This window comes from Rhinolophus ferrumequinum, chromosome 14, assembly GCF_004115265.2.
Source record: "Rhinolophus ferrumequinum isolate MPI-CBG mRhiFer1 chromosome 14, mRhiFer1_v1.p, whole genome shotgun sequence".
NCBI classification, from domain to species: domain Eukaryota; kingdom Metazoa; phylum Chordata; class Mammalia; order Chiroptera; family Rhinolophidae; genus Rhinolophus; species Rhinolophus ferrumequinum.
This window is the reverse complement of record NC_046297.1, coordinates 38,175,890-38,185,462: the sequence shown is the minus strand read 5'-3', so window position 1 is coordinate 38,185,462 and position 9,573 is coordinate 38,175,890. Positions and strand designations below refer to the sequence as shown.

Sequence of the window (9,573 nt, the reverse complement as noted above, 5' to 3'; positions counted from 1 at the left end):
ACAAGACAAATAGTAACAAGTGTTGGAGAGGCTGTGGAGAAAAAGGAACCCTCATCCACTGTTGGTGGGAATGCAGACTGGTGCAGCCGTTATGGAAGGCAGTGTGGAGGTTCCTCAAAAAATTAAAAATAGAATTACTGTATGACCCAGCAATCTCTCTCCTGGGTGTCTACCCAAAAAATATGAGGACATTTATCCATAAAGACAGGTGTGCTCCAATGTTCATTGCAGCTTTATTCACGGGCCAAGACATGGGAACAACCAAAATGTCCTTCAATAGGTGAATAGATAAAGAAGTTGTATATATACACAATGGAATACTATTTGGTGGTAAGAAAAGATGAAATAGGACCATTTGTGAAAACATGGATGGATCTTGAGAATATAATGCTAAGCGAAATAAGTCAGACAGAAAAAGCAGAGAACCATGTGATTTCACTGATATGTGGTATATAAACCAAAAGAACAACAAAAGAACAAGACAAACAGATGAGAAACAAAAACTCATAGACACAGACAATAGTTTAGTGGTTACCAGAGGGTAAGAGGTGAGGGTGTTGATAGATGAGGGTAAAGGGGATCAAACATATGGTGATGGAAGGAGAACTGACTCTGGGTAGTGAACACACAATGGGATTTATAGATGATGTAATACAGAACTGTACACCTGAAATCTATGTAATTTTACTAACAATTTTCACCCCAATAAACTTTAATTTAAAAAAAAGAACTGTTATCTAGAAGATACAAATTCTGTTTATGAGATAATATCAAAACATGTTAGTGCCTCTTTGCACATAACCTGAGTTTTTTTTTTTAATTGGTGCTGAAGATATCAAATAATAGCAAAAATAATGCTAGCTTTATCATCATATTATTGAAGCTGCAAGGAACCTTAAATGTCATTTGGTCAAGGTTCCTCATTTTCTACATGCAGAAGCTTGGGCTCAGAGAGTAGGAGCAGCTAATTAGCGACCAAGCTGGTTATTCCAGAATCATTGATAAAACTAACCATATTGAATAAAAAAATTAATCTGCTTGCATCCAATTAATTTTTCTCTTTCACTTTCCATGACTACTTGGCTAATTCTGCCACCATCTCAGTGTATTTTTCTCAAGTTTCTAAAATTGTGTCTACTGAGAACTGTGACTTTCATTATCCCTATGGTATATTTTCAATATATATATGTATACATATTTCAGTGAACAATCCAAGACTCTACATGCAACTTATGAACATAAAATTCACTTCAGTAGTTGCTATGCTGTTAGTACAATCTTTTCTCCTCTTAGAATTCCCACTCTCTCTTAACCTCCAGTTTCTCCCTTGTGTTTCTGTAGTGTTTTCCTCTCTTCGACCTGTCCTCTTTGAATATGAACTCATAAGAAATAAAGACTTCATTTCTGTTGGAGTAATTGCATTTTAATTGGGGTCTTTAGTTCCTTAACTGACAGGGATTAATTTTCAAGAGAAGTTTCAGGGCACTGTGACAGTCAATAGGGGAGATATTTTGAGCCAGGAACTCCTGATTTGTTCTCTTGAAACCATACCACACACACCGGGCTGATAAGATCATCTTAAGAACAGCAGCTTGCTCATGCTGTTCTTCTCCCAGGCTGTCGTTAAATCCAGAGCCCAGGTAATCATTTGCTTGCCTGTAGAAGGTTAGCTCCACTGGATGACCTCTGCTCATGTTGTTATTTATCTTTCCCCAAAGACAAACTTCTTCTCCTGGCTACCCTACTTCTGTCATTAGCTCTAACAGTGAAGCTCAAAAATCTCAGTCACTTCTAGCCCCTTGGTTTATTCACCATTCAGACACCCCTGCCTATTCTGTACTCTGGAAACGTCTTTCATCTGGGATGCTATTCCACTTATCCAGCACCACAGGCACAGCTAATAGTACCCCTTACTCTTCTGCGCTCATAGAGGACCTCTGTCTTGCTAGTGGTCTCCAAAGTGGGGTGTCTATAGCATCCTTTTGAGTGCCACCAAGAAAGTAGTGGAAATTTTGCTATAAAATTTCAACCATTTCAAACTTCCAATTTTTGGTGTGTGTTTTAAATGAAACTAATACATTCATTTAGAGGTATATGACCAATTTTTCATCAGTTATAAGAAACACATTGTTTACATTTTACGATGTCTCATATTGTGATGCATTTTACAACTGATGCTTAAAGAAGACTTATGTCCCAATACAATGGCAGTAATATTTTCTTTCCTCATTCGACATAAATAATGATTGTAATACACAATTGATAAATTGATAGTGTCTTTAATTCTATGAAATATGTATATATTTATATTTTCTATATTTTTATGAATATATAGAGTGTGTGTGTGTGTGTGTGTGTGTGTGCTCAAAAAAGTTTTTTTTTTGTTTTTTCTCATTAAACTTGTTTTAATGGGTCTCAAAATTCTGCGACAGATTTTGGTCAAGTTGTTTCCATTAAAAAGTACTGATTTTAAAAACTAATACTTAAAAACTGCCACACAAAAAAACAAATGGTCCACAAAACATTTCTCCTTTCCTTCTGAAGGTTTTACGATGCATTGTAATCATTAACCAGTCTTTTACTATTTACACTTAAATGGCCAATTGAGACAAACAGTTCTGAGACCGTTCTTCCACCACTGATTAAGACTGGGGTGGCAGTATAAGGGATAATATTCATTTAGCCTCTGAGCTTTCTGGGCAGACTTGGTGACCTTGCCAGCTCCAGCTGCTTTCTGTCCACTGCTTTGATGACACCCACGGCAACTGTCTGTCTCATGTCACGAACAGCAAACGACCAAGAGGAGGGTAGTCAGAGAAGCTCTCAACACACATGGGTTTGCCAGGAACCATGTCACGATGGCAGCATCACCAGATTTCAAAAACTTGGGGCCATCTTCCAGCTTTTTCCCTGAACGACGATCAATCTTCTCCTTCAGCTCAGCAAATTTGCAAGCAATGTGAGCTGTGTGACAATCAAGCACAGGTGCATATCCGGCACTGATTTGGCCTGGATGATTCAGGATAATCACCCTGAGCAGTGAAGCCAGCTGCCTCCATTGGTGGGTCATTTTTGCTGTCACCAGCCACATTGCCACGACGAACATCTTTGACAGACACATTCTTGACATTGAAGCCCACATTGTCCCCAGGAAGAGCTTCACTCAAAGCTTCATGGTGCATTTCAACAGACTTTACTTCAGTTGTAACATTGACTGGAGCAAAGGTGACCACCATGCCGGGTTTGAGAACACCAGTCTCCACTCGGCCCACAGGGACAGTGCCAATACCACCAATTTTGTAGACATCCTGGAGGGGCAGACGCAAAGGCTTGTCAGTTGGACGAGTTGGTGGCAGGATGCAATCCAGAGCTTCAAGCAGTGTGGTTCCACTGGCACTGCCATCTTTACGGGTGACTTTCCATCCCTTGAACCAAGGCATGTTAGCACTTGGCTCCAGCATGTTGTCACCATTCCAACCAGAAATTGGCACAAATGCGACTGTGTCAGGGTTGTAGCCAATTTTCTTAATGTAGGTGCTGACTTCCTTAACGATTTCCTCGTATCTCTTCTGGCTGTAAGGCGGCTCAGTGGAATCCATTTTGTTAACACCAACAATCAGTTGTTTCACACCCAGTGTGTAAGCCGGAAGGGCATGCTCACGGGTCTGCCCATTCTTGGAGATACCTGCTTCGAATTCACCAACACCAGCAGCAACAATCAGGACTGCCCAGTCAGCCTGAGATGTGCCTGTAATCATGTTTTTGATAAAGTCTCTGTGTCCTGGGGCATCGATGATGGTCACATAATACTTGCTGGTCTCGAATTTCCACAGGGAGATATCAATGGTGATCCCACGCTCACGTTCAGCTTTCAGTTTATCCAAGACCCAGGCATACTTGAAGGAGCCCTTTCCCATCTCAGCAGCCTCCTTCTCAAATTTTTCAATGGTTCTTTTGTCGATCCCACCACATTTGTAGATCAGATGACCAGTAGTGGTAGACTTGCCGGAATCTACGTGTCCAATGACGACGATGTTGATGTGTGTCTTTTCCTTTCCCATTTTGGGTTAGATTCAGCGGTGGTTTTCACTACACCTGTGTTCTGGCGGCAAACCCGTTGCGAAAAAGTCAAAAAAGTTTTTAACTAATGGAGTTGCAAACTGAAAAGAGTTTGGAGGCCACCAATCTATAGAACTCAATTGTTTATTACATATTACTTCGAATTAATGATTAACTCTGCATACATTTGTGTGTGTGAGTAGTTGTACACATTCTATTATAAACTTGAAGTACAGACCATGTGTTATTCTTTTGTATAGTCCTTACAAAACTTTCCACAGGCTAGGCCAGAAGTTCTCAAACCTATCAAACCTAAGTACCTTTTTATAGCTAATATTTTATAATGTCCTTTTTACTATCTTAAAATGAAATTCACATGTAAGTAAGTATTTTAAAAAGAAGACCATATTGTTTTAGTTAGTGTATACTAATTGCTAAAACAAACAGACCCTATATTTAGTGGCTTAAAAACTATAGAAATTTATTTCTAACTCTTATTCATAGGACTCGGCAAATAAGTAATTGGTGGGGAGGATAAATGGACAGAGGGGTGTTTGGAGGAGGCTTTCATGTCCTGGAAGTGGCATGTATCATTTCTTCTCAGGTGCCATTGGCTAGAGCCCAGTAACATGACCACAACTAACTGCAAGGGTGGCTGGGAAATAGAGTCCAGTTGGGGACCCAGGATAGACTGAACATGGCTTCTGGTGAGCATCTAGAAGTTTTTGCCACAAATACAATATCCTGTTATTAATGAGAAATAAAAGAAAAACATTTTATAAGAAAAAACTATGATTTTCATTATGTAAAACCTTAGGTATGGACATACTAGCAGACTTGAGAGTCAGATGCTTCTTCCTTACAGAAAATCGTGTGACTGTGAAGCCCTTAAATGCAGTTCGAAACAGATGTGCTATATTAGTGACTAATATATCCTTTCCCATTTTACCATTACTATCCAACAGTGGTATTGCTACTAGTAAGGAGAGTTTCTGAAATTGTGAGCAACTCTTAATAAAATTCTGAACAAAGTACAGTCTTCCCTTAATTTACACAGCTGACACACTCCTGGAAAGCCCACTGCATATTAAAAAAAATAAATAAATAAAATAAAAAAGCTTTGTGTTTATATGTAAAATAAAGTTGGTCCCTAGGCTCAGAGAATTATGATGAGTTTTCTTTTTAACCTACATGAATGTTTAGTAGGACACTAGCAGGTCATGAGAGATAAGGGACCATCCTTCATGGTGCAGAGGTCTTCTGTATATTGCAGGATGTCTAGCATCCCCAGCACCTCCTACTAAATGCCAGTAGCACCCCCAAGTCATTGTGACAACCAAATACACCTCTACAAATTTCCAAAACATCCCCTATGGAGAAGTACTGCTTCCACTGAGAACCCCTTTCATTCAAGAAATATTTGTTCAATTCACTCATGGGTTCATGACAAAATGAACTAATTCACTAATCCTGACATATTGCTCTAAAGAAATAAAAATGGATGTATTTGGAATGCCAGCCTTGTGCTATGGTAGGTGACTTCCCATATACTATTTCATTTAATCCTCATAACAATCTTGCAAGGTAAGTACTAATATCAAACGAGCAAAGTGGGGCTTTGGAGATAAAGTAGCATCTCTGCCCTCACAGGGTGAGTAAATATGTGGGAAATTAGGATTGAAGTCTGGGCCTGACTAGAAAATCCATGCTCTTTCCACTATTATCAGGTCCTTACTCATGTGTCTTAGAATAAGCCTATTGTCCTGGAGTAATAGTAATTATTGGCACTTGTTTCACTCTCAAAAGGACCCAGTTTGGATAATAAGTGACTGTATGGTGACTGTAAATATTATGAACTACTATTGTCATCACTACTTATTGAATAGGAAGGTCAAAGGAGAGAATGAAAAACAATATTCTTCTGTCTTGACGTTAATGGGATGACTGAGGATACAGAATGGGTTTTCTCTTCCAGTTCATTATCAGTGCATTTCTTAAATCATCCATCAACATTTGTATCTGTTTGTCTTCTAGTAAAACAATTTTTTAATAGTAGGAAAATAAACACTTTCTACATACTCAGTCTTCGCCCATCAAACAGGATAGTGTTCTTTATCTTCAAGTAAGATATGCTGACCATTGAGAAAGTGAAAGATTAAACACTCCTAAATCTGAGGAAAGAGAAAAGTTAGGAAGATGAGCTGAGACATTCTGAGTGAGGTAATGCATTGATGCTTGCTTTGTTTCCATGAACTGGTCACATTACTGAGTCAGAGTTACCCTTTCTTTCCATGTCTAAAAGTTGGAAGCCTGTCTTATCTGCTCCTGTTTCTGACAGTTTTCAAACAACTGCTTTAAACATGTCATTGTTTTAGACATGTCACATGCACATGTTTTGTCTCAGAGGTATAGAAATGTACTAAAAAATTTCATGGGGTAATTTGAACATCCAAAGAGACTATTCTACTTCACTGGCCATAAATACTCAGTCTCTGCCGTCTTTCCCATCTCACTCCTGTCAGTGACTTCTTCCCCTCACTGTGCACTGCCATCCTCACACCTTCTGTTTCAGCTCTCTGTGGCATTTTATTGGTCTCCCTCTGGGTTGGCAGCCCACTGTCCTGGGCTGGTGAGGCAAAGTGGACCATATTATCTTCCATCTCTTATGCTAAACATCCCAATGTTGGTTCAGACAACCAACCTAAACCCATTCGGGCTCTTTCCCCAGCTACCATTGCCCACCAACCTCAGGGTGCTCTGAAGAGCCTTCTTGGCTTCCCATCAAGAACTGTAATATAGAGAATTCTGGAATGGATGCTGAGCCAAACCCCCACTGGGGTCTGTTGGAACATGTGTTTCAGACACAGGTGGGACAAGAGGAAGGTAGTGAACATCTGCACTGTCCCTGGTTTATCCATCACCATTGCCAAGGCATGGTAATGATGCTTGACAAAGAGCACAGCATCCCATTAAAGGCATAATAAAATTCTAAAATTAAAACAAATAATGATTGAATTAGGTTGAAGAAATATCAACCTGTTGAAGTTGCTTCCTTCAGCTTCTGTTATATCTCAGAAAAAAGTAAATCACACCAGAAACTTATAAAATTATTAAAGTTTCCCATTCCCCAAGTCTCCATAGTGGAGTAGTAGGTGTGAAGGCTGCCAAGGAAAACCTTAAACCCTTAAAGGGCAAGTATGAAATAAATCCCCCTAAGTGTGGATCTTAGACTTTTTTGTTGTATAGAGACAGGTTGGACTGATGAGGTCATAGGCAAATAAATACCCTCCATAAGTGCTACCTTTTGTCACCACACCCATGGAAGGCACTATTAACTAATTACCTACTTTTTCTTGTTAATTCTCAGTAGAGTACTTCAGGAGAGACTGATGAACATTGGCAAGGGAGATGAAAGCTATTTTCCCTGCTGATCTAGAGTAAGCACAGACCGCTAAAGAGGTGGACATTCCCAGAACCTATCACCCAGGGATAGGTTCAGCCCTTCACACAGGAATCTGGAACCTTACAAAGTGGATTTAGACCACCAAAGGAGGGATCTCCTGTCTCTCTATTGCCCGGTGGGTCTGTCTTGAGAAGTCTAGCTATGCTGGAGTCCACCAAGTGGGAAGGAAAGATATGGAGATATGCCAAGAGCTAGACAGGGAAGTGCTGGAGAGGTACACAAGCTGGAGATGAGTAAATTACACTTTGTAAGCTAGATTCTCAGTTACGATTAGCCTTCTAGGACTGTTTTGTCTTTTGCTGTCTCTGAGCCTTAGCCAAATTCATTCATTCATTCATTTATTCATTCATTCATTTGACAAATATTTATTGAGCATCTATCCTTTGGCAGTCACTGAGCTATGATATAGAATAAATGACACAGATACAGTTCAGGGAAGGCAGACCTATAACAATTATTCATACTCATTTATGCTTAAATGGCCATTTATGCCATTTGAGTGGGGAAATGCTGATGCTATGGGAGAATACAGGAGGGGAGCTTAGGCTGTCTGGAGTCTAAGTGCTCTGGTTAAGGGGTGTCTATCTCCAATACGGTCTAATTGGAGGGACCAAAACAGAGAGTAGAATTATAGGCAGCAGTAATTTGAACATCCAAAGATCATATTCTACTTCACTGGGCATAAATACCCAGTCTCTGCCACCTCTCCCATCTCACTCCTTGGGCAGGAAGATCAAAAAGACAGATATTTCCTGGGAGTTGGGGCCATGAGATACAAACACCTTATCTAAACAGAGGCTCTTCTTCCATGCCAACCTTGGAGGACTGGGTGTTATGTTAATAGAGGTTTAATTTTTATGTGGTCTCATGGGAGCTAAATCCTTGGCAAAGAGCAATCTGTGCTCTGCTGTTATGTCTTTCCATTCTCTCTCTAAAGTGATTCTTAGAAACATTCACTCTGAAGGCCTCTTGTTTCAACCAAGCATCCAGCGCATCCTCACAAATGCCCTAGGATGACCCTGAAGTCATTCCTCTCACCACTGACACCACCACCATTGTTCCTGACATGTAAGGCAGGAGGATCCAAGGCCAAAATGTCATTATCATCAAGTGGTGAGCAGATAATACTCAAAGGCAGATGAGGTTGGGGTTGGACAGGAATTCCCTAGTAGCTATTACAAATGGTGATACAATGGGTTTGAAGAAACAATTTGGGACTGGAAGAGGGGAAGAAGGAGTCAGGTAGAGATAACACCAAGAGTAGATACCTAGGCTGTGTAGTAACATAAAAGGGACTTAGCGAGAGCTTAGGGAGCACATCTGAAAAGAAGATAATGAAGGAGAGTAAATAATTCAGTCTTTGGCATTCAGGTGTGTGCTGGGGGTTGGGGTTGTGAAAGACTGTATCAGGGAATTTGAAGGCTAAGATGTCAGTTTGTGTTCTTAGAATGACTTCCTGAGGACTTCACATCTAACCAAATATTAGTATGCATTTACTAAATAAATATTCTTCTGTCCCTGGACAAGCAGGGACTAGAGTGTCATGCCCCCATCCTCATCACAAAGACAACTTAAACCCTGCCCCCAAGATTGTCACAATCCAGACTAAGAAGTCCCTGAGAACCTGGCAGGATCACTCTGGTGCATAGACTCAGCATTCACGTGTCCTGAGTGGTCATAGGACCACCAAGTCTCCTGCCTTCTATAAATTTGAGGCCAAGTACAGTAAAGCAAGGAGAGGGGAGGAGTTTTCTAATAGTGAGGTAAGTAGGAGCAGAGAGCAGAAAGTACTGGAAATGCAGATTAGATTACAAAAAGAATGATAGAGCAATACCTACTGAACCACGTTCAATTCAGCAAGTACATATTGAGTGCCCGTGTTCCTGTCCTGAACTAGATTGCTTGAGAGAATGGCCATGGGGAGAAATGAGCAGAGTTCATTTGAAGGGAAGGCATGCAAAATCTTCAGGCACTAAAGCTCTGGCCTACAGATGACGGCCCTTGCATTAGGGGCCCCCTGACAATTTACATGCAATTTCTCTTAAAGAATT

The 9,573-nt window shown here is 40.3% G+C and overlaps 1 pseudogene; it reads right to left on the bottom strand.

The window, feature by feature from the left end:
- Window positions 1-2,759: 2,759 nt before the first annotated feature.
- On the bottom strand, window positions 2,760-4,127 carry LOC117034116 (elongation factor 1-alpha 1-like; annotated as a pseudogene).
- Between the last annotated feature and the right edge of the window lie 5,446 nt (window positions 4,128-9,573).